At 42.6% G+C, this 25,511-nt stretch overlaps 1 protein-coding gene across 1 annotated transcript in view; it reads left to right on the plus strand.

Moving 5' to 3' along the window:
• The window catches only part of DCC (DCC netrin 1 receptor), a 641,274-nt gene that overhangs the window by 246,042 nt on the left and 369,721 nt on the right, over window positions 1-25,511 (plus strand). The window lies entirely within an intron of this gene.

The following is a 25,511-nucleotide window of genomic DNA, read 5'->3' on the forward strand; positions in this document are numbered from 1 at the left end:
TGGAAGATCCGAGTGCACCACTCATGCACAAATGTATACTCTGTCATGCCATTAGGGCTCATTAGCACATTGGTATTTAAAAACAGATTTGAAGTGTGAAAGGAAACATCAGGAAATCAGGTAAATATTTGACTCTTTGCATGCCGCACTCTGTTTTGGTCCCATTTTGCTACTGTCTTGTGGGTAAGATGCACCTATCTTCCTCTGATGTAAATGGGAGTGCGGGGAGATAAGCAACCAAAAAAAAAAAATCTGAACAAAATGCCCAGCGTATCTCCTAAGTCCTTTTGATGGTGATCACTGATATATTTTTGTCCTTTAAATAGTCATTTTCAACGTTGATGGCTATTGCTTTGACACAACAAGGTGAAAAAGCCAGGAGAAAGGTTTCTGTTCTGTATGACCACCCTTGTGCAACATGCTTGGAGTTACCTCCTTAATTCCTCCACATGTTTGTCCCAATTTTAGTCTTGTGGCACTTAAGCGTCTTCCCGAGGCGCCTCGTTATTGAGCGTTGCCACAGGCCACTCTCCTTTCCTCTGGTACGCTGTGATGGGATCTCTCCCTGCAGGACACAAGACCTGTAGACGATGGTTTTACTTCCTTGGGAGTAACTTGAACGTAGAGAGGGCAAGATACTCCTGCTTGTGTTACGTCAATACTTAATTGACCGTTGAGTATCAGAACGCTTACATCCTGAGTATCCACTCCAGTGAAAATTCAGGAGTAAGTAACTGGCTCTTTTTGGTGACTGTTATTTGGCATCACAGCTGCCACTAAACACCAAGTGGTTTTGAAGAGAATTAGCAGCTTTTCATGATACGGTGGTGGAGTCCCCATCCCTGGAGGTGTTTAAGAGTAGGGTCGACATAGCTCTTAGGGATATGGTGTAGTTGGGAACTGTCAGTGCTAGGTTAACGGTTGGACTAGATGATCTTCAAGGTCCTTTCCAACCTAGATGATTCTGTGATACGTGTCTACTGACTTCTAGTGTGTGAAAAATGTGGCAGCCGACTTCTTGCCCCGTCATTGAAAAGATCAAATTCTTCATTCGGAACGGGTAGAAGGAATGAAGAAGCTTTGGAGTATTTGGAGCCAGTCATCAAGGCCTGTCTGGTGAAGAATTGGATAGGAAGTGGGCCCAAAGAGCCAGAAGTAGAGAAAGCTGAGCATTATATTGCTTATTATTTAGATATAATATAGTCTAGATATCAGATGTTTTGCTTAACCTTTGTGTTAAACGTGCTACTTAATATATTTAAAGGTAACAAAAATACTACAGTTACTTAAACAGTATTTTATTATTATTTACTATCATTTTATTTTTCTATTTAAAAAAAAAAAAATCATTAGAAGTCTCTTCAAATGCATTTAGAATCCAGCGACTTGGGGATCCATTGGAGATGAGGGCAGAGAAGCACATTTGCACCATCCCCTGCTGTGTTTTACACCCAGTTCTCCCTTGTACTCATTTCTCTATTCCAACTCTGTACATCCTCTCTAATCTTTATTTATGTTCTTGGTTTTTTTCAGTTTTTATTTCCACAGAAAATCAACCTTTTAAACACTGTACCTTTCCATTACACAGACTGACAAGCGTGAACTGGGAATAGCTCCACCACAGTGTTCCACTGGTTTTAAAATAGCAAGTGAAGAAGTAGGCCACGTCTGAAGATACATGTCTTTGTGAATTTTCCACCTTATGTTTAAGTACCTGAACACCAACACAATAATTAGCAGAAACGCTTTCGTCAGCCTTTAATTTTGCTTTTGTTGTTGACTTGAAGATTACTGGAGGGAGTGACTTGGGAGTAGCAGACTCCTGAGGACCGCTCCAGTCACACATCTTTTGATGTGTATCCATGCGCGGTGCTCTTGGGTGCGCTTTCTGTCAGGAGAAGGAATAATTACCTTTATATTTCACACCAAAATAAGAAGCTAGCTGTTCATCTGCACGAATACTGCCAGTCCCCTGGGACCCCCGAGGCGGTTGCTTGTATGCTAGAGTCCCCCTTGAACACCTTCCTTGGCAGCATGATGTGGGACTTATGAAGCTGTGCTGAAGGGAGCACTCCGAAGCTCTAAGGAACTGATGGGATTAAGGCCTCAAACATTCCTCGACACAGAAAACCTCAAGGACAAGCTGTGGCCTTTGTGATGAGTCTAAGGAATGTCACCCAAGGAACCGGGAGTGTATCGAAGGGTGCACGTTCCCACTCCCTTGCAGTTGTGTTGTCAAACTCTTTAGATAAACCTCAAAATGGGGAAAGATGGACTGAGTGAAACTAAAGGTTTCTTGTCAAGAACAAGGACGGTGAATCATTGGCTCCATTGTGTAAGCCTGATACAATCCAGACCTTGGTAACAACTTCACCATTGAAGAGGTGACAAGGACAGATAAGAGAAGAGCCCCCTGCCCCAGTAGGCACCAGAAGCTGGATGGTTGCCCAAGAAGCATGAAGTCAGCAAAAATCTGTGGGAACTGGGCGAGAAGTAAAGGCAGCAGGGCGAGCATGAGCACTGACTCAATTGGACAAGGCGGTTAGGGCACCCCCTTCCCTCTCAACACATGCACGGAACCTTTGCTCCACCTTTTTCCTTGTCTCTAATGGAAATAAGTTGGTGGAATACCCGCCTGTCCTCACTTAGTATGCAAATCAGCTGATAAAATGAACTTATTTGCTGTGCATGAACCCACCACCCAAGATTACCCAACCTGAGACAACGCTGGATCCAGGGGTGGTGACCAGATTGCTTCGACTCTGTTTCTCTCTTGTTCTTTTCGTTCTTTTCGTTCTTTTCGTTCTTTTCGTTCTTTTCGTTCTTTTCGTTCTTTTCGTTCTTTTCGTTCTTTTCGTTCTTTTCGTTCTTTTCGTTCTTTTCGTTCTCTTCGTTCTCTTCGTTCTCTTCGTTCTCTTCGTTCTCTTCGTTCTCTTCGTTCTCTTCGTTCTCTTCGTTCTCTTCGTTCTCTTCGTTCTCTTCGTTCTCTTCGTTCTCTTCGTTCTCTTCGTTCTCTTCGTTCTCTTCGTTCTCTTCGTTCTCTTCGGACCACATTTGCTGCTTATCCTTTCCAAGTTTAAGCCATTTTTCCAGCAAATAAAACATTTGAGCTGGTCATTTGGTGTCGTTTCACCTTAATTTAACCTGATGGGAACACAGAACCTTTACGGCTCCCAGTCCTGGTCGCAACAGAAGTGACACTCCTACTGCATGGTATTGTCTCGTTGCTTCACCTTGTTCTCTTACTTGCCCGTCTGTGTCTTGACTTTTTTAATAGAAATTGAAGAGATCTTTGCACAGAAGCCAGTTTTTAATTTTTTTATGGCTTTTTTTCAAGGCTGAGGCTGTTCAGTACTCTTCATTGTGCTTGGTGGCTCTCGATGGCGTGGATCTGCCTTTATTCTTGTTGGCTGCTCCTTTGTAGGCTTCTGCAGTTCAGGCAGGGAGGTGCAGATGACATCAGCCCTGCGAGGGCATTGCCTGCCACCTTGCCATCCTGTGTTTTCATATTTTTAATGGCAGGATTGCTGGTACTTATGACACCTAAATAGCTAGGATAAAATTTTTTCAATGGACATCAACGAGCCAGATGTTAATTTGCTCATAAAAATGGAAGTTTGAAAACCAGTAGCTAAAATTACAAAACTTGTGTCAACACACTGATTCTTTTGTGATTTCCAATTCATCAGCCTGTAGGAGAGTGACATTCCAGAGTGTGTGTAAAAAAAAAAAAAAAAAAATAAAAAATGTGGTGTGCAGTAACACAGTTAAACTTTTCATTTGGGTGTGAGGTGACAACAGAAACACTATTTTCTGCACTGCATTCCTTTCTGCTGTCGGACTGTTGAGAAATGCTCAATGGGAATGCATGCCACAGCAATTCCTGCTCTTCCTACCCTTGTGCTGCATAGCAACATGACTTTAATTAACAAATTTCATTTAGGAGAAAGGTTTTGCTTTCGTTTTTAGTGCCTGGCAGAGATTTACTTAGGCTGAACTTGAGGAGATTGGATTGAAAAAGGAGCAGCCTTGCTTAGCGAGGGCGTGCAGTTTCAGTGAATTAAAATAATGGGGTGTAATAGATCACAGGCACTGGAGGTGGCCATTAGCCTGTAGATCATCTGGCCTGTTTGCCTTCCACGACAGGGTGGTTCCCACATCGTGTTTGCTGATCATCTCTCTGCTCTGGTTTTGCAGGCCCGAAGCAATAAGATTCCTGTAGCCTCCCTTGGGACTGTGTCCTACTGCCCAATAGATCTGTCAGGATGTTTTTTTCTAGAAGTAAATCCTCAGTTTTCATGGTGTTATCACTTTATTGTGCAGAACAAAGGAGCTGTTGAGGTATCGTGTGCTAAGTCTGAAAAGAAATGCTTGCCTTAGAACTTCTTTTAGGGTATAAACTAGCTTTTTGGGGTTTTCTTCCTGATGTAAGAGGACCTTTAAATTGCTTGTGTTCCTGGGGCTGCTGTGACAGAACAGGTGATAACTGATGCAGTAATTTTAGTGAGAGAAAAAAAAAACCTTTGTGATTCTCACCTTCCCAGGCCCTGTTCCTTGTCTTGAGGCTTGCTGAAAACCTTTTTGCTCCTTCTTCTTAGTGTCTCTTCTCCTCCCTTGGTCCCATCTCCTAGTTACAGTCACTTGAGCAAAGAAGGACCTACCAGCATCTAGTTCCCGGTGCTGTCAGCTTCAAGTTTGGTTTTTTGGAGGTAGTTTTCATTTAGGAGCATTTCTTTTCCTTTTTTTCTTGCTCCTGTGAACAAACACGCCCAGTCTCCTGCTCTTGGCAGGGCGAGCTGAGCAGGGCTCAAACTTACTGCTCTGTTCCTGCCTCTGGTTTTCTTTGCTTCCAATTATATAATCTATGTTTTCAGGGACTCGGGACTTGCTATTTTTTATGGCAAAACAGGTTTTTTTAATGTTAAAAAATATGGTTTAAAATTTATCTTTAGGATCTTTGTTTGTTCTCCAGAAGTAGCAGTGCTCATACCTGAATTTTCAGAGGTCAAAGTCCTCCTGCGTTTCCTACGAGCCTTTCCCCGTGTGATATATAAGTGCTTCGGATGTATTTGTCAACCTATTGCTACAGAATATTTTGCAGAAACAGAACTAATGCTCTCAGAAACAATACTACCCTAGTTTTACAACTGGGGAAAACAAAGAATAGATTAACAAAAAAATAGGAAATAAAGGGAAGCTTCTCTGTTTAGATGCTGACATTTAAATTTGCTGCCCTGAAATTCCGACTCAGCTGCTGTCTGACCATGGAGGCAGTTTTGACCTCTGTATTTCCTCGGTGTGTGCTTGCTCCATCCCGTGTGTGTCTGCTCAGCCCTGACAGGGTGCAGGAGCCAGGTGCTCCTTGCCTTTCTTAGCTCTGTGGGAAAGGAGACGTTCATCTGCCTTTCTTCCTTTGATAATTCTTGTGTGGTGGGTAGTCCCAGCGTCCGTGCAGGCAGGATCAGGCCCTCTGAGGAGAAGTGGTGGGCAAAAGCTGGAGGAGCTGCCTTTTCTGTACAGTGCTCCAGGTAGGAGTGGCTGAGGGTATTTAGGGTTGTTTGGAGAAGAGGAGGCTGAGAGGAGACCTCATGGCCCTCTACAACTCCCTGAAAGGAGGGTGCAGAGAGGGGGGATGAATCTCTTGGGCCAAGGAACAAGCGCCAGGCCAAGAGGGAATGGCCTCAAGCTGCATCAGGGCAGGGTCAGACTGGCTCTTAGGAAGTATTTCTTTGCAGAAGGGGTTGTTGGGCGTTGGAATGGGCTGCCCAGGGCAGGGGGGGAGTCCCCATCCCTGGAGGGGTTGAAGAGTCGGGTTGACCCAGCGCTGAGGGATCTGGTGGAGTTGGGAGCGGTCAGTGTGAGGTTCATGGTTGGACTGGAGGATCTTCAAGGTCTCTTCCAACCGAGATGATTGTGTACTCGGAATGACAGCAGAGCAGTCCACAGCCTTATCCAGCCTGGTTGTGTTTCAATACACTAACAGATTTTCTGATGTCTAACTGCCATTTTCTCAAATATTTAAGAATCCTTCTATTTATGAACAAGAACAACTGAGGGATCATAATTACTATCTAGCACATTAAAAATCTGTTGAACGTCTTGCTTACCCTCATCCTTACTCTTACTTCTGGACTAAATAAACCCGATTCAACAGACACATCCTGCATCCTCCCAAATATTTTACTGTTTTTGTGACATAGTTACATGTCTGGATTATACCCACTTATCCAGCAGTAGCAGAGTGTTTTATGACCCAAGGAGGCAGGGAAGATGTGAGAGATATTTGTATATACGTTGTTGATAGATGTTATGGGGGGACGTTCTTGAAATTGTTTTTCCAGGTGATGTGTAGTGTAATACTCCTTAAAAGGGTTAAAATATAGACATTTTGTATGTATGCCTACTACAGGATAAACAATCAGGACTCCTTCTTGAGAAAAGCCTGGAGTTTAAAGCCAGTAAAAATGGTTAATTTTATTACCTGTTTTTATCTTACGAGATTATAGAAGAATCGAGAGCTATTTCTTTGGAAAAGCTTTGGCTACATTTGCTGAAATGTGTTATTTTTTTTAACTATGAGCAGTTCAGTGTAATTTGATACTTACATTTCAAACTTGGTGTCATGTAGTTTGGAGTAGTTGGATATAATGCCTGGAGTTCAGAGTGAACCTAGACTTAAATTGTTCACCCTACGTATCCTGAACATTAGGGACCTGGCTCTCGGAATAGCATTTATAATGATGAATTGGATCCTAAGTGTCATTTACGGTGAATGGGGAGAATTAAATGCCAAAGAGTGAGATTTGTAGGAGCCGGCGTGCTGAATGCCAATGTCTGCAGAGGAGGAACGTGTCTGTAGTTTCATCTCGTTCGTTTGCTGGGCTCCAGAGCTCGAAACTATTTTCTGTACTTAAAATAACTCATGCTTGGGCATAGGCGGAAGGGTGGTTCTTGTTATGGCATCGTTAGGGGAAGAAGTAGCCGTGTTTATTTTGCCGAAGCCCTTGCAAATGAAATGGGAGATTGGAGTTCTAAACCCATTTTGGTGGAGGAGTGTAAACCCATTGCGCTCATTTTCCAGGAGAATATTTCCATTATCCTTCCTGTGAAACTGCAACACAGTCCAGCCCAAAATAGTAGTTTTCAAGAGGTTAAGACGGGGCCTGTTTTTCTGTGTTTTTAATGAAAGTGAGCGTAGAGCACGTTGGAGTCGGTCAGATGTGGCCTTGTGTGCCTGGAAAACTGGGTGGTTCTGTCAATTTTGGTTATTTCAAAGAGCGTAAACACCGAAGTGTTCAAAGAGCTGGGTCAGCCAGAGCAGAAAATCTTCAGGATATACTCAGCAGTATCATTTCAGGTACTAAAATACATTTTTCTAGTGACAACTTAGTCATCTGTAGCGCTTCATCTGCTTAAGTGGGTCCTGCAAAGTGTTCTTGGCTTGCTGGTGTTCTAGTTTAGCTGACCAAGTTCTGAGTAAGCGTATTCTTTCGATGGCGAAGCGCTATTTTGCCTGCAGGATTTTTCTGATCCTTCTTTTGGATGAGTATGCAGTAGATTTGAGGATGAATACAAATGCGGCAGACGTGAAAATGTGTCTGTATGTGATTTGTTTGCTTTACGTTGCCATTTGTTCTGGTAAAACTGCAGCAATTGCTCATGAAAAGTGAATGTGAAATGTTGAACAAATGTGATCAGATGGGGGTTGGGAAGGGATTCAGAAGGGGTGAAGATTTCTGGGTAGCTGGTGCTTTCCATCTTCTTTTTCAATAAGTCTTCTCCTATTTCTTGATTTTTCACTTTTGTCCCTAATAAAAGTAATGAAGACGTAGTCACCTTCAGGGATTTCTTTAGGTTAATTTAATTTTCAGGCTTGGAACAATCTTGTGACCACCTCGCATGCTCTCTTGTTTCCAATTTAACCTTTCTAATGGTTTCTTGACCTCGCTTACTCGAAATCTATACACGTTTCCAAAGTGATGTTTAATAAGATGAGAGAAACTGTTTACAACCCTTTTGTTTGTCCTTCATGACCTCTGTTGGGCAAACGAGAAATAGGTCACTTGCGATGCCGCCGTGTCACTACGGGGAGGGGGGAGAGATTTAAATTAGCTGAGTCAATCTTCAAGTTCCATAAAACACCTCATCCAAGCAATTTAATTAAGAAGGGTCAGGTTTTTCTACTCTCGTTGGTGCCCATATCTGACCAAGAGAAGTAGTTAATGTATGGGCTAGTTTGGCTCTTGATTGACGTGCAGCGGTACAGAAATGCAGGTTTCCAAATTTCTCCGCGTGCCGTGATTGATGCAGGATGATTGGGGGTTTACAAGCAAAAAGGTGTAATTCTTAAACCTTCTTACTCCATATTTACCAGCAGATGATGCAATCCTGCACTGACAGGGGATTGAAGGGATGACATAAAGGTCTTTTCCATCTCTAATCTCGGATTCTGTGCAAACCTTTAGAATGTAAATTGGAAGCGTGTTTTACATTCGTAAATGCAAAAATACTCCTGAAAAGCTTTCACTTATAAACGATTATAATGATTAGCGTTTATTATGCTGTTGTTTTCATGCAAAAAAGAAAATCCTGCCCAGATCTTAGTCAAATTGAACTTTTGTGCCTTGCATAATAGCCCTGCTTTAATTTGAATAAGATTCAGAATAAAGTGGCCAGATAGGAGGTTAAACACTATAGAGAGAAAAATCCTAATTTAGGCTGTGAAACGCATGTGTCTTAATACACAGACAAAAATGAGGATGTTTACAAGTAAGCGGTATCACAAAGGGCACACGAAAAAGTCTGGGGAAGAAAAAGCAATTTAGGGGAGACAAGATGTTAAGTTTCTTAATTTTCTCTACAGCAATAAAATCTGGTAAAACGAGGTGAGTGATTGCGTTCATTTTATTACAGTGGTTCCCACTAGTGTAGCTGTAGCGGAGAGTCTGTCAGCATTTCCATTATAAACTCTATTTTCATGGGTTTATAATTCAGTCCTAAAAGCTCACCTGGGCTGGTGTCTGGCATCCAAGCTCTTCAGTCAGAAATTAATATTTCACACATTTGGAAAATAACGTGTTTGGCTCGAGCTAAATTAACTAGGGATTGTAAAATGGACAGTGCCTAAAACTTTGAACACATCATTTTTGAGTCGCTTTTTTTGTGGTTAGTGGCTGCGGTTGCTACTCGGATCTTACAGAAGAAAAATCAAGGGAGAGAATCATGCCTCAGGTTATAAAGTAATGGAATCAGAAGTTCAGCAGGGATATTTCAGTTTCCAGCCTGGGTTGTTTTTCTCACTTTATTTCCCTCTTTAGCTCATTTAAAGCCAACTCAGACACTTTTATATCACCCCGCGCTTCGTGACGCGGCTGTACTTAGCGAGGGGAATGAAGGGAACGATTGCAGCTTTGGGGCTGGACAGGAGTCATTGAAGTTTAGACTCCGCTCTGATGCTCTGCTCAAGCAGAGAAAAATTAAGTGATAAGATTAAAGAGGATTCTGCCCAAAAATGTTCAGTAGCTTGGGGTGGGGAGCAGTGACTTGGGAGGCCAGGCCAGGTGAAATCAAGTCTGCGGAGGGTAAGGCCTGTTGTGTTCTTGAAGGTACTAAGGACGTGGACTTGAGTAAAGGAGAATCGTCATAACTTCTAGTCTGCGCTCTAGCAAGATCAGCCTAACGGATTTGATCTGGATTTCTGAACTGCATTGTGGAAAACAGATTATTTTAGCTATTCTTGGGAGGCAGAACAGGGCCATAAATTATTCGCTTAAGTCTTCCTTTTGCCTCCCTTTATCCACGTAAAACGCATATCCAGAGTCCTTAAAATACCAAATAGAAGGTGTGTCCTCTATCACATTTTTAGATACGTAGAAAGTATTTGAAATGTTTAAAACTTACAAGATATTTCAAGAAACATTCAATCAGACACGAAAATTTTCAACTCTCGTGGATCTGACCACAAAATGTAGGTTTACCTGGTTGCGAGTAGCACGCGCCTCCTCCAGTGGTGGTATCTCTCCGTTGAGCAATCGTTGCCTGGACAGCAAAAAGCTATGAAATTGGCTTTCAAATATGAAACCTGGTTGAAGGCTTTTTATGTGTTGTCTGGCTTTGGGTTTGGTTTCAGATTTTCCACAGTTGGGAAGACGAGAGAGAATTGATTTTGAGAGATTAGAGAAGAAAGTGAAGCTGCTTCTTTGAGTTGTTGTTTCTAGAAGTTGTTTCTTTAAGTTTGGATCAGAACAAATGAGTAGGTGTTTTGCTTGGTGAGTGTAGATTTTTTTTTTCATTGGCATGTTATACCATGATCAAACCTGTGTGGTTTTTTTTATTTTATGGAGAACAGCAGCAGCAGCATCCACAGTGGACTGAAATGACTTGATTTCCATTGCATTCTGTTTTTTCTCTTGATAATTTCTGAGATTCAGAGGAAATGTTTCGATGCTACTGGAAGCAACCAGCAATTTGACCAAATTCTCTTAAATCTCCTAAAAACTATTTTCATCACCTTTCCATCTCTGTTTGAAATGTTTCCTCTAATCTTTTGAATTTGTAGCCTGAACTTTAACACTTTTATGCGTCTCCAGCCTTTATGATTTATGGATGCAGCTTCTGGAACCAGATTCGCCTGCGAGCTTGTTCGTTTTGTACTTTTCAATCACTGAGTTTCCGTTCTACGCTGTGGGATGGGCTCTACTTATTGAGGAAGACATTACAGCAAAGAACTTCTAGGCAAATAAAAATGATGTCAGGCAGGACTGAGCACTTTGCAGCCTGGCAGTGCCATGTTCATAGCTATCCTTTCAGCAGGGTTTCATTTTATTATGATTAAAACCAGCCAGTAAACCATGAATATCAGGAGGACAATAACAAGAGACCATAAGAGGTACATGGTGAGAATTTATTCTAAGAGGACCCAGTTAAAGCTATTTCTGTGGATTGCTTAACTTTATGGCAGAAATGACACAGCGATTGCTGTTGCAGTTTAATGGTCCTAGAGCCTGAAATTTGTGTTCTGGAGTGTGGATCCAAGGATGACTCTCCAGGCCGAGTCGATGGTGCGTGTGCTCCAAATCCAACGAAAGTCCTGAGTTGGGGTGCTTGAATGGCAAGGGCAGGCGGAACCTTGCCCACCTCGGTGCTGGAGGAATGCGACTCACAGCAGCGCTTGTGTTAAGAGCCGGACTGGGAGCCCAGGGAGTCATAAAGGTTTCATGATCCCCTCAGGTTAAATTAAGGTGAAACGACACCAAACGACTGGTTAAAATGTTTTACTCGTGTGGTAGAAACAACTTCAACTTAGAAGAGGATAGTAAGCAGTGTGGTCTCTTATTGATAAATCTATAAGAAAGAAAAGAAAAAGAAGGGAGAGAAAAAGAGTCAAAGGATCTGGCTCACCACCCCTGGATCCAGCGTTGTCTCAGGTCCGATAATCTTGGGTGGTGGGTGCACACCCAGCAAAGTTTTTTTGTTGCCTTTTTAAGTTCATTTTATCAGCTGTTTTGCATGCTAGACAAAGAGAGGCAGGTATACCACCAACTCATTTGTGTGAGAAATGAGGAAAAAGGTGGAGCAGGGATTCTGCGTGTGTGTTGAGGGGGAATGGGGTGTATTAACCCTTTTGCCCAGTTGAGTCAGTGGTCGTGATCTCCCCTCACCACCTTTACCTTTTCCTCAGGTTTTGACTCTTGAGCAATTATCCAGCCTTTGGTCCATCTTGTGCTGGTTGATTTGTCTCACATTAATCTTTTAGGTCTTCTTCCAGGCTGTAGTCATAAACTAAAGTGTAGACCCCTTAACCCGATCATTTGGTTTTACTAAGTCTACATCTGGCCCCTTCGAGGCTTATCTGGGGAATTTGGCAATACAACTGCGAGGAAGCAGAGCTGTGCACCCTTCGATACCCTCTGTGCTTCCCTGGGCAGATAATTCATTCCTTAGACTAACCAAAGGCCACAGTTGGTCCTTTAGGCTTTCCCTGTCGCTGAAAGTTTGAGGCATGAACTCCTTCAGTTCCTCACAGGTTACTCTGCACTTCGCTGCAGGGATGCAGCTGGTATCCCAGCTGCCATGTCCAAATTTTTGTGTTGGCGTGGGGAGTCAGAATCACAGAACCATTTAGGTTGGAAAAGCCCTTGAAGCTCCTCCAGTCCAACCATGAACCTCACACTGACCGTTCTCAACTCCACCAGATCCCTCAGCGCTGGGTCAACCCGACTCTTCAACCCCTCCAGGGATGGGGACTCCCCCCCTGCCCTGGGCAGCCCATTCCAACGCCCAACAACCCCTTCTGCAAAGAAATCCTTCCTAAGAGCCAGTCTGACCCTGCCCTAGCGCAGCTTGAGGCCATTCCCTCTTGGCCTGGCGCTTGTTCCTTGGCTCAAGAGACTCATCCCCCCTCTCTGCACCCTCCTTTCAGGGAGTTGGAGAGGGCCATGAGGTCTCCCCTCAGCCTCCTCTTCTCCACACTAAACCCCCCCAGTTCCCTCAGCCGCTCCCCATCACACCTGTGCTCCAGACCCTGCACCAGCTCCGTTGCCCTTCTCTGGACACGCTCGAGTCATTCAATGGCCTTTTTGGAGTGAGGGGCCCAAAACCGAACCCAGTCGTCGAGGGGCGGCCTCACCAGTGCCGAGTTCAGAGTGTGCACTGCAGAGGAGGGACTGCATGGGAACTGATGCTGCAGTCTGTGCGTTGCTTGTTCAAGCTTTTCTCAAATGATGGAGCAAAGGTTTTCTCATTTCCTTGTCTTGGGGGTAAATTCTTGCCTGTACCAGTTGAATAGGAAATGCTTCAACAGCCTCTGGTGATCGGTGCAAGAAAAATCCTCGGGGTATAGGCTTGCTTTGCCCCAGCGAGTTTCTTCAGGTTCATTCTTTGGAAGTCTCGGAGTAGGAAAAGGAGACTTAAAAGGAATGTTTCCTTCCTTTCAGGCTACTCAGAAAAAAATCCTGATTAAAAATTCAACCTTTTTGGAATAGGAATTTTAGAAATCTTTGCTTAAGATAACCAGAAACTATGTCATGCTATAGCATGATGTCCTTTTGCATGAATACCTGACGATGGCAGAGACCTGGCAAAAAGACAATGTCTTCAGTATTTAAAAAGAAAATAGAAAGTTAGAACACAGCTGCCAAAGGTAGAAATTTGTTTACTTGACTGTATTTTCTGTGCTGCAAACCAAGAAGTACTTGGTCAACAAACGAGGTGTTTATATCGATGCTTCTTGTGAGCAGTGTTTTTAAAGTGCATCTTTCTTCATGATTAAGTGGTTGTGTAAAAATGATGCTTTCTGACTAAACCACTGCGTTCTTTATAAAAGTTGGGAGTTTTCTCTTCAGTGACAAAAATAAATGTTCAGGCCTTTCTATGGGCTTGAAGGTAAGAGGGAGAACTCTTACACACGTGTAAACCGGTCGTAGTGGTGATGTGTATCGCTCGGGACTCGGGTGGAGATGGTGGAACAATTGAAGTCCCAAGAGGAGGATTTAATGTGCTACTTGACTTTGTCATCATGAAGGGACGAGAGACCTGAAGTTTCCTGGGACCTGCACAGACTTGACCACGTAATTTTGCTCTGATGTTGTGGCTGGTAAAACATCTTGGTACAGCCCTTGCCCCTCCAAACGCTGTGTATTGTGGATGAAACGGGCCATGTAGAAAGAGGAGAGAATACAAGTTGACTTCCCGTAGCTTCTGGCTGACCCAGGAGATGCGAAAGCTCATGAATTACCCTGACAGCTGGTTGAAAAGAAGCCCGTAGCCATGTTGGGAAAGCAAATAACTTTTTCAGGTGGTAAACCTGAAATAAATGCTTAGTCTCCTCTTAGGTCCCTTTGCACACCAGAGAAGCAGCGTTTTCCTACCTGTCACCAACACTGCTTGTCTTCAGGATAAATTTTTTTCCCCTCTGCACAGTGCTTAGCAGCAATATTCCTGATTCATGGTTAAAGTTTTGAGTCACTATGAAGTGCAAATAAGAGGATGTTTTAAAAGGAGGCTACTTGAAAGTGGGAAATCCAGTGCAGACCTTCACCGTTTAAGGTCTTCGGTCATGGCTTTGAGTGTAAAAGTCCTCTTCGATATGTTTAGTGTTTGGGTTTTTTTTCTTAAAGTTTTTATTTTTTATTTTTACTAAGTGCTGAGTAGTTCGCTACTGCTGAGATAAATGAGTCCAAAGTGTATTGGTGGAGTAGGCAATGAGATGTAAAATTAATTTTATGAAGTCTGCTCCTCGGAGGGTATTGAGGTTTCTTTGCCGTGTCTTCTCTGCCAGCACAACACAAATGTGGATTGTCCAGAGGCTTTGGGTACGGGGAAGCTCATCCAATCTTCTTGTGGTACCTTATGAACAAGCCAGAAATTTTTAGTATGCTGTGTCATACAAATCCTGACTACTTTTTGAGTTCACACCCAATTTCCAAGCAGACAGAGCACGGTGTAAGGCAGCAGCATTTTCCACGTGAAGTCCAACAAAAAGGAGATGAAACAGTAGGAGTTGTGCTTGGGGTTTTTTGTTTGCTGAACTCAAGAAACTGAGGCTAGTAGTGGTGAAATCTGGTCGCCCTATTTCAGCAGGGCTGCATGATATACTTCTGGAGAGGGAATATTTTAGAAATCATTTCATTAGAGATTTTGAACCTGTGTCTCAAAGTTGTTTTGGAATGTGATGCTTTGCATTTTTGATAGTGATTTTAGAAAAAAGTATTATTGAAATAGATATTATTGAAATACCTTTTACCTGCAGTAATGCTGATTTTTTTTTTTTTTTGGTAAAGATATCGTTAAATCAGTTATAAAATAACTATAGTCTGGTCAAAACACTACAGGTTTCGAAGGGGGTAGGGGAGGGCCTTGTTAAACTCATCATTTTTGGGGTGACCTGTTGGGTTTCCCATCCCACGGTGGCACTGAGCAGCACACAACGAGGTTTCTTGTCCTTTCCAGACCCCGATGAAGAAAAAATGGAAGCTTTTCCTTTGCGTTCTGTGCAAAACCTAAAATATTTTAATTAAATTTGACTCATTTCGCTGTGCGCAGGGAACATAGGAGCATTTGAAACTTATTTTCTTCCTGTGTTTCAGTCATGGAGTGAGCTTGTGCTCTCCATGGTGTCCTTCCTGGAGGACGCCGGGGAGGACAGACAGAGCGGAGGTGAAACTCCCTGATGTGCAAGGGGGTGCTGGCTCCTTGCAGCATGCTCCAAGGTTTCTTGTGGAAAGAAATGGCTCGTTATGCACCTGGTAACGAGAAGGCAAAGTGAATGTGTTCGGAGAGAGGAGAAGCAGCAATGGGGAGGGAAGAGAGCGCCCTGGTTTGCCACTGTGGCGCTGGCAAATCCTGTCGGCAACAAAATAAAGCCTGAAGAATGTGTCCTTGCAGTCTGTGCCCCAAACAGATTTGACAATGCATTTACTTCAAGGAAAAAATAACCAAAAAATGAGAGTAGGTATCCTTAGAGTGAGGTAACCTTTCTTTTGGTGTGCTCTCTGTGAATAATGTACATGTGAATCTGAATAAAAACTTTTGTGCCAGTGTTGGCAGATGATTTCCTGATTCATCCTCTGAAGAGGACAAGAGGGAATGGCCTCAAGCTGCACCAGGGCAGGGTCAGACTGGCTCTTAGGAAGGATTTCTTTGCAGAAGGGGTTGTTGGGCGTTGGAATGGGCTGCCCAGGGCAGGGGGGGAGTTCCCATCCCTGGAGGGGTTGAAGAGTCTGGTTGACCCAGCACTGAGGGATCTGGTGGAGTTGAGAACGGTCAGTGTGAGGTTCATGGTTGGACTGGAGGATCTTCAAGGGCTTTACCCACCTTGATGATTCTGTGAAGGCCTGAGGCTTCGTTAGCAACCTGACGCTGCCATCCCAAAATCTGTGTAATTATGAAACTGCCAGTGGGATGCTTCGCTGGGATCTCGGGGAGGAAAAAAAAAAAAAAAAAAACCACCAAACCTGCCAAGAAAACACCCAAACGAAAAAATAAAGAAGCAACCACCCAAGAAAACCACAACAACTCATCATAAAGCTTTGGGGATAAGCGCAAATCTATATATAGACATATATATGATAGAAAAAATAAAATTTAAAGAATAAAAGGGAGCGGGGAGAGCGGGAGTACACTACACGTATTTCTGTTGAGGTGTTTCTCTCCGGGGTTAAATGCCAGTATAACCCAGTATAAATATCTCCTTAGGAGGAGGAGCAGAGGCTCTTTGTGGAACAGTTGTTTCAGTGGTAGGTTGGTTAATGTTGCTTGGGGAAACCATGATGCTGTGTGGGTTTGTAAAAGTAATAACAAGACATTCCTTATCTGAATTTTAAACACATGTATAATAACAGGCTATCTGTAGCAGCCATGCCTGATTATTACAGTGTTTAAGATGAGTAATTTTATAGTTAAGCATTTCTATGTCCTACATATGTTATGGATCAAGTGCAAACTGCTGCTTTTTTTCAGCGAGATGTGACAGTCTGACACTTTGATCAGCCTGACACAGCGCAGTCGTATTTATGGGCTGGCAATCATACGTATCGCGGCGAGGGCTGGCGAGGGAGGGGACCAGCTCCAGCAGCAAAAGGCACATCAAAGTGCTGATATCAGCTTCGGAACAGACAAGCGAGGGGGGAGGAAGGCAGAGAAGCTCCAGTCTGCGGGGAGAAGTGGAAGCGTTATTATAACGTTGTCTCGGAAATCTGACTTTTCATTAAAATCGGTCAGAGAAAGTCAATTCCCCGCCATAATCCTCCCCTCTGCCTCTGGAGTAGTTTTGACAAGATCCGTAATAATCCCGGAGCACTGTGTAATTTTACAAACTCTGACACAAACAAGTGCTTATCCCAACCTTTGGTAGGCTCTGGGTTTTAACATAGGTGCCAGCTGAAGAGTTTAATGTGGGGGGGGGGTTATTATATTTTTTTTCCCATTAGTAGCTAAAGGCTCATCCTGTTATATAACAACTATTTCTAATCTTCACACGAAAAAAATAATATTCCCCTCTTAGATGCATCTTCTAGGCCAATGTGGGACTGCCCCAGTTTTTCTCCCAAGGCAGAAATATTGATTTTGATGTTGTAATAAAATAGCCAAAAGGTCATTGCATTACGGTTGCCATGGCCACTAATGCTTTGTATTTCTAAAACTCTCCCCTGCACTTTGTGGTTGGGAAGTGACTTGTGGCCCCTTGTTATTTGGTGAACGAGAAGTCCATAAACAGGGCTCAGGAGAGACGGTGCCGCCGACCCCAGCGGGGACCGGGCTGCGACCGTGTCCTCCTGCCCTCTAATGGGGTCTGTCAGGCTTAGAAGGTTGAGGAATTTTTTTTTTTCTGTATGTATATATATACACACCCATATATTGTATTGGAATAAAAAAATTGTGGGAAGAACAATTAGAAAACAACTAAAAAGAGCTGCTTTAAGAAAATCATCTCTTTGGAAGACCCCAGTGGTGAACTTGTTGCTTTGGGTAAGAAAAAGATGATGTTTTATAAAAGGAAATTTCCAGGGGCAGCATGAAACACTGAAGCAATTTCATTGAGGGGTGGGGAGGAAAACAGATGACATATGACTTGTAGAAATTGAATCTCGGTGTTTTTATTGCCCGTCAGGGTTTTGCAGAGGGTTACTCGGAGGGAAACAGAAGCAGGAACGGGTCAGGAGCAGAGAAGCGACCGTACAGCTGACCACTGAATTGTGGATGCTGCTACTGCAATCCTACGTTCCATAGTCCCATTTTTGAAAGTTGTAAAATTTGGGATAGAAACACAATATTTAGTGCTGAAAGAAATGGGGCTTAGCCATGAAAAGCTCTCTGGGTGGTTTGTGAAGGACTGTCGTGATGAATTTTGCGCATCTGTGGAAGTAGAGTCGGGTGGGCGTCTCGCCGTCGCCTTGTGCCTCGCCGTTCCCGCTGCTATTTCTTCCATGAAAACTGAGAGAATTGGGTAGGTTTGGCAGACGGTTTGGAGAAGAGGAGGCCTGGAGGGAGGAGGAGGAGGAGAGAGGCAGACAGTGACGCAGCAGCCTTGTTGCTAGAGCCTGTGTCTTGTTCTGGGGCGCAGAAGAAGGTCAACGTGTTGTGTGTGCGATGAGGGGCTGGGAAGGTTGTATTTTGCAACCAGAAATGCTGCGGTGTGAGGAGGAAGAGCTTGAAGTTGGTGCTCAAAGAGGGGCTGAGCTAGAAAAAACACCTGATTTCCTCAGTCTTTAACGGATGGGAGCGTGGCTCTTTGTTGGGCGTTGGCCAAGTGAGTGTGTGCTGAGCAGGGTGGGTACTCACACCGTGCTCGTTAAGCATTACTTAATGCCATTTCATCCCGTTTGGATCAAGGGCATTTGAAGAATTGGTGTTCTGATGAATTCTTGAACATGTCTTCCAGGAACAAATGCAAGATGTCAAATACAGTTGCTGGGTTTTATTGTCAAATCTTTAATGAGCAGCTGATTAAAGATAAACTTAAATATACTGTGTATGAGGAGGGGGAGAAAACCCCTTAGCATTCTAGTTTAAAAAATAAGCTTTATAATGGAGCTAAAATAACTAATTTTCAAAATTAATGAAAAGTGCGTAGCACGAGCAAGATGCACAGCACTCATTTGGTGAGAAAAGGTACAAGTTGATATTAATTATGCCAAGTAGAAGGCTGTAACGCCATTTAGTTGTTCATGGAAGAGGGTGCGATTGACTTTTAATTTGAACCAAACAAAGCAACAGAAGAACCTGAAAGCCAGGAGATGTGTTGGTGAAGAATCCAGTTGGGTCTTTGCTCCTTGCCCTGTCCTACCTGCTGTCCTTGGTGTCCCAACTTGACCTGCTGTTGTGGTTGCACACGTATACCCCTCCACCCCCCAATATCTAGCTTTATTTTTTCGATGAAATAAATGGATATTTTTAGAGCTAGTAAATGTAGAAAATTTTTCCTAGTAGAATATATTGGGGGGGAGCTGTTTTTCTTCAAGAAAGCTTAGGAAAATGGAATAAAAACCTCATCCTGAAATACAGAAATGCTTTTATTAGTATTAATTTAACGCCCTTTTACAGCTGATTCATGCTACTGGTCTATAAGCCAAACTTACTGGCTGTGTTTTGAGGGACAATATCCCAGTAATTGAGTTTCCAAGATTTTTGGTGAGGGTGTGTGATGGGAGATGCAGCTGGTACATGTGAGAGGAGCTTAGTAGGGTGTTAAATCAGTGTAGTAGAGCGTTAAAATTCTTTTTACTTCGACTAAATGCTTGACGGAACTTTTTACTTTAGTCGTCTAGTTTCTTTGAATCTTTTGAAACATTTCAATATAATTTCTCATCAAAAACGTTCCTTATTTGCAGAAGAAATATATTTAGTCAGGAATTCAGTTTTCTAAAGAGAAAATGTTTTGGTGGGAAGGTTTTTGTCCAACCCTGGTTATTCTCATTGTTTCTATGGAGCTGTCTGGATCATCGGGGTTTGACAATGCTCATGATGATGTAAAAGAGAAAACATTAAAACTGCCAGCAAACATTAATTTTATTGCAAGTTCTGTGGCAGGTTTGTTGCTTTAATTGCTTTGTCTGGAAACTGAGGACCTAATTTTTTTCTGTAATATTTTTTGATCTGAAAATTTAGTCTCCTCTTTGCTTTGTAGAGAATCTTTTTTTTTTTTTTCTTCCCAATGTATCATTCAAGAAAGGAAAAATGTTGCAATCAGCTGCATATTCATTATGTGAAGAAATAATACACCCAAAGCTATGCTGGTTTGCCTGAGTGAAAGACTAATTTAAAAGGTAAAAGCTGCATTGCGTTTTAATTTACTGTCAAAAAGAAATGGTAAAGAAATGTTGCCATCTGATCTCTGAGCAGGTGAAATGTATCACGGTTTGAGACTGCGTGGTTTTTGATGTTGTAAATTGAAATAAGCGTAATATTTAGAAAAAAACCCCACACCACCCTCAGAAAAATGTCCAGTAGTTAAATACTTGAGACTTTTTTGCTTGAATATAGTTTCTTTATAGGGAGGCAATAGTGTTTAAGATTGTCCGAGCTGGTCTGTCGTAGATGAGAACACGTAATTCTAGAGCAAGCGGGTAACGCGTTTTCCACCTTTGAAGGGAAAAAAAGGTTAATTTAGAATGCCAAGACTCAACTAAAAATACTTTTACATGTTCTGTGTCACATGGCTGTTGTCAAGCAATGGCGTGTAGAAACACCCGTTTTATCAGAATTAGTGTATTTCCTTTCTGCCCGTTTCCTCTTACGTTAATTGGCGTAATCATGGCTTTTTGAGATGTGTTAATTGAATAAAACGGTCAAGCTTTTCTGATTGTCATATCATTAAGAAATGATTTATTTTCGATGCAGTGCTATATGATGTTTCCAGTGTGAAGCTCATTCATTATTTGCAAGTCTTAAAATGAAGTTAATTTGAATTTTTAAACACAGTAGTTCTTAAATTTTACGATACCTAACACCTAAAATGTATATTTCGGTCATATGGATGTTTAGCTTATTCAGTTTCCTGTAATTTTAATCAATTTCTTGCATAAATCCCCAAATGTTTCAAAACAAAAAGCAAACCTTGCAAATATTCTAGCCGTGCTTGGAAGAGAGTAACTCTAGTTCAGCCTAACACACTACCACTGCAGGCTAAGCCAAATGTTTCTTCTATAGATGGAACTGAAAATTAACGTAAGAAATAAGAAAAATATCCTATTTAGGTATGTAATTGCCTGCATTAGAAGAAAATAAGAAGCTTGAATTTTAATTCTGTGGTTTTTTAATTAGTAGAGCTAAGCTCCTCTCAACTTTCCCTGGTTATTAGTAAATACTCCAGCGGTTCTGATCGGTCTGTGAAACTCTCCAGAACTTCAGAGGAACTTGATATAATGAGACGATGTTGCACCGATTTGATATAAATTTGATAAGACAAAATCGTACCAGTTGGGCTCTGTAGTGCCAGAACAGCCAGAGAGCAAGTCCTGACGTTTCGGCACACGGCGTGACGGTGGCGTTGGCGGCCGAAGCCACATCTGTGCTCTGGGATGGATCCGGTGACATTTTCCACCCGAACAAATTCGTCTTAGATATTGAAGAATAGCTTTTAAACTTATTTTTTTTCTCTGAGCATATAGAGTAAGAAGTAACAACTGAATTTAAGCACTCATTACGTTTCTGGCAAAACCCGCTGGAGAAATGGGGAGTTTGTAGGATTTTTCTAACGACCTCAGAATAATTACGGTTATTCACACAATTTCATATTTCAGTGAGCTTCAAGTTTATTGGTTTCTGAGGTTAAAAACAAACAAAAACTGCGCTCTGTTGTCCTTAATCATCATTCATCCCTTGGGTTAATAGATCTTGCTGCTCTTTGTCCATGTTTGTCAGTGCTGTGCATGTTAATTAAAATCCCCAATGATTATTATTTAAAAAGAAAGCGCATTTGACAGTAGGGTTGTGAGTAACGTACACCCTGAGTAGGAAAGCGATGCCAGCGGGCACAAATACGCCGAGAATATTGTCCTTGTGCTCTAGCTGCATGAATCTGACTTATGTATACGTTTGTGTGGAGGGAAGCTGCTCCTCCTATTTCTGTACTCATTACTGAGAACAAAATAATAAGCATCAGTGGCTTTGATATACAAATCCAAGAAGAAACTTCTGGTGTCTTTCTATTCCCTCATATTAATGTCACAGGCTTGAGGCCCTGGGAATTGCCCTGCAGAAGGAATATAGATGTGTGACTTGACGTGCTCTCATTAAGCTGCAGATGATGACAATATGATGGAAAATTGATAGCACGATGAAATCTGTATAATACAAGGCTGCGAAGCAGTCACAAGCGTTTACCAGCAGAGGCACAAAATCTGCTTGTCAGTCTGTTTTGTTTTTTTCTTCTTACCTGTGATGGCTGAGAAGACTGCAAATGAGTAACTTGGCTACTGGTCTGTTCAGAAGAGTTACTTGTCGTATATTAATAAGCTAATATTGCTTTTTTTTAAATTATACACTTTTTTTAATTCTACAAGACGCCCTTTTTTAGCTTTTTCTGTGTGTGAATGGGATGATTCACACGTGGGTAGTCGATGGCTCATCTCTTTCCCTCTTCCTCTGCCCTTTGCTAGTTTGGCTTCATTGATGTGATGCTCACCCCTCCCTCCCTGACTCCTTTTGCCCTTTACTCATCAGCTGAACTCTCAGCAGCTCACTTCATGGTCCATACCCCACATGCCTCTTCTTGCAGGATTTATGACTATTTGGACTTCTGTGAAATTATTTTCCAATTTTAAGGTTGTCATCTAAGTGAAATGATTGACCGTATCTCTTCAACTTTAGTGTAAAGGTCCGAATCGTTTCCTTTTCTTAGTTATGTTATTCTTCAAAGTCTCTTTTTCCCTGCAGCATCATCTAAATCCTGATCGTGGCTCCTCTCTCTTTTCAGTGACCTTTACAAATGTGGCCTTGCTTGACTCGCCACATCACAGTAGAGTTGCACAAAGAATTATTTTACAGCCTGTTGTTTTGGTCCCAAAGATCCTCCTCCTCTCTGCCTCTTCTCCTGGGGCTGCTGCTCCTGGAGCTGTTAGTTTTGCTCTCAGAGCTTTGTCGTCTCCTCTTCCGCTGTCAGAAAATCTACTCGGCTCCTGAATAAGACCGAAATGGCCTGGGTGTGCCGCAGCAAATCTGACTCAAAGCCCCACTGTTGAACTAGATTCTGAATTTTCCTTCTTGATGATGGCGTATACATGTATGCGTATGTGTGTATGTACGTGGTGCTCCAAGTAGGATTTAGATACTGGAAATCCACGTTATGATCTGGCAGTTAGGCTGCTCTCTGCCCTGAAAGCATTCCCTCAGTGCTTCGTTTACCCCCAGGACTTCTGACTGGCCTAGGCTGTTTTTTTTACCCCTCTCCCCATGAGAATCTGTAAATTGCTATTCTGTCACCTATAATATCTACTTATAGCGTATATAAGTACTTCAGTGTGCCTGATGGTTCCATCTTCTTCAACACTATTAGCTGGTGTAGATTCTCTTCAATTTTAATCAAGAACCAGACAAGTCATCCACCTCCTTCCTTGGCTGTGTCCAACCTCCCTGTTCGGTGCTCCTTTGTAGCATATATTCCTTTTTTTCTTGATTTTTTTGACCATGGTTCTTACCATGCCCTTGGATTCAGTGGGAAGAGGAGCAAGAAGGTCTCCTCTCCAGAGCATATGTCCCCTGTCCCTCCCCACCAAGGTCGCTTCCCTGTTGGGCATCTCCTACGAGCGCTCCCAGAAAGGTGGATGGGAACTGCCCCGCGTGTTTGTGCGTGGGATGACGTCCAACTGCAGATTTTCCAGCAGAGGCAGCACTCCTTTTGGTCTAGGAAGTGCTGCTTCTCCTTGAAGCTTGTAGGATCTTTCTTCGTTGAGCCCTACAACTGTGACTTGTTGAATGTGGCCAACGAGTTCAAAGGCTTTTGAGAAGAGGAATGAATCAGCTATTGGTTAAAAGTGGGATGTTTGAAATTTGTGTGCTAGGATGGATTTCTAGCCAATGTTTTCTCTTTGAAAGCAATGTCTTATTTATCCTATGAATCAATATCAAAAATCCACGTGGTGTTTACCTGAAAACATCTGCTATTTTGCTACCAGTTGTATCACAACAGAGGATTAACCTGTATTTTGTGATTCCGAACCAGATTGTCTTTCGGTTTGTGAGAGAATAGTTGTGCTTTTTTCTTATCTCTGTTTGAAGTTTTCCAGATTAAAATATTGAAGAACAGAAAGCAGATATAGAAAAATCTTTAGAGTGTATTATCAAGTGCAGCGCTCAGCTTATGAAAACACATATGTGGTGTCTCTGCACGTTTGGAAGATGAAGCACATTTTGGAGACGCTTTACTGAGGCAGAAGTAATTCTCTAATTAGGGGTGGTTTAGAGTGTTTGTGTTTGTATGCTAGGCTTTACCGGCAATAAACAGCAAAGGAAACAGCCTCCCATCAGCTAAAACCTGCAAAAAAGGCTTTTTCTGGGCAACAGGGCAACATGAGCTTTGGGTTGTGGAGCCTTTTCTCACCAGTGCTAATTAGCCATGACGTTTAAAGCCATCACCAGTGACAACTGCAAACCCCTCGTCAGCGGTTCTGTGGCCAGGCACAGTGATTAGCTGATTAATATTTGCTGGAGGACTTGGGCTCAACTCACCCCGCTGCTGCCTTGGACGTTGGAGAGTCTTATCAAATATGTATTTTGGGTAGTTTAGGCGGAGTCACTTCATTGAGACTGATTGCTTGAGGATTAATTCCACAGTGGAAACAGATGATATTAAGAAAACACCTTTAAAATCCACTTTCCCCTTTTTCTTCAGTTACTCTTTAATTATTTGGAAACAAAACGTGGAAATTCCTTGCTATAAATGTTTTTTTCAGCGTTGCATGTGCTGTGTTGGTATCGTAAGGTCGCTTGGCTGCGATAGGCTTAGGTTGAGCTTTATACTTTATAGAGTGGGAGAGGGAAGTTGGGTTCAGTAGAAACCAGATGTTAAGCGAGTGGTTTGATGCCCCCAAGGCTGCACGTGCTAACAGGATCCTGTCAGAGTCAGGGAAATCTCATTAAAAAACATCAGGAAAATGAACCAGTCTCTAAGGCTCCCTTTTTAGCTCCTCTTGGCTTTCAGCTTTTCACTACCCCAGGAGGAGATTTTATGGAGCTGTATGTGATTTTTAGCAAGTGGGATATCAGCCCTGTATGACAACAGACCCTCCATTCACCTGCAGGGGAACTCAGCGGGGATTTTAAAGCCCATTTGTGAGAACACAAAAGTCTTTTTGCTGTCGCAAACGACACTGAATAATTTATTTGGGGGAAAAAAAATCAGTGATATCTCTGCTTTCCTAAAGATGCTATTGTTTATCAGCCATCAGTCCCACTTTCCCTGAACGTTTTTCTTTACCAATCCTTACTAATGGGGGGAACCAACATATTTTTTTTGCCCCTCATTCAAATCTTGCACATCCCCAGGATGTCGCAGGAGATGGGTGCGTGCATGCTGCGATCACCGGCCATGGGATGTTCAGAGCCCTCTCCAGCAGCAGGAAGACCACGGTGCTTTTTCTGTTTTGTCACAGCTTGATAAGTTTTTAGACTCCCGTTTCATTCAAGGCCAACCAAATGCAGATTTAAATACGCTTTTGTAAGACCAGGATTTGTACCCGAAGAGCATCGCTTGGACCTCTGCCTGATGTCCCAGGTCAGTGCCCCTCTCAGGGGAGGTGAGGACGGCCTCTTCCCACAAAATCTTTGCCAGAATAGAAGCATCTTTCCAAAACATATCTTCTCTGATAAAACAATCTATTGCAACAAAATGTTGTCCATAGCCCTTGGGACTGCTGATCTCTGACCGGCTGGATAGCTAAATCTGTCAACAGGAATGGTTGGAGCTGGTGCTATTTTTAGCATTAACTTGAGTTTAAACATCACTGTATGAAGTGCAGGGCTTTTTTTTATTGTTTTCATATAAGCCAAACAACTTGGTGGCTGATCAATTTTGC

The sequence above is a fragment of the Strix uralensis genome, chromosome Z (assembly GCF_047716275.1).
Source record: "Strix uralensis isolate ZFMK-TIS-50842 chromosome Z, bStrUra1, whole genome shotgun sequence".
NCBI classification, from domain to species: domain Eukaryota; kingdom Metazoa; phylum Chordata; class Aves; order Strigiformes; family Strigidae; genus Strix; species Strix uralensis.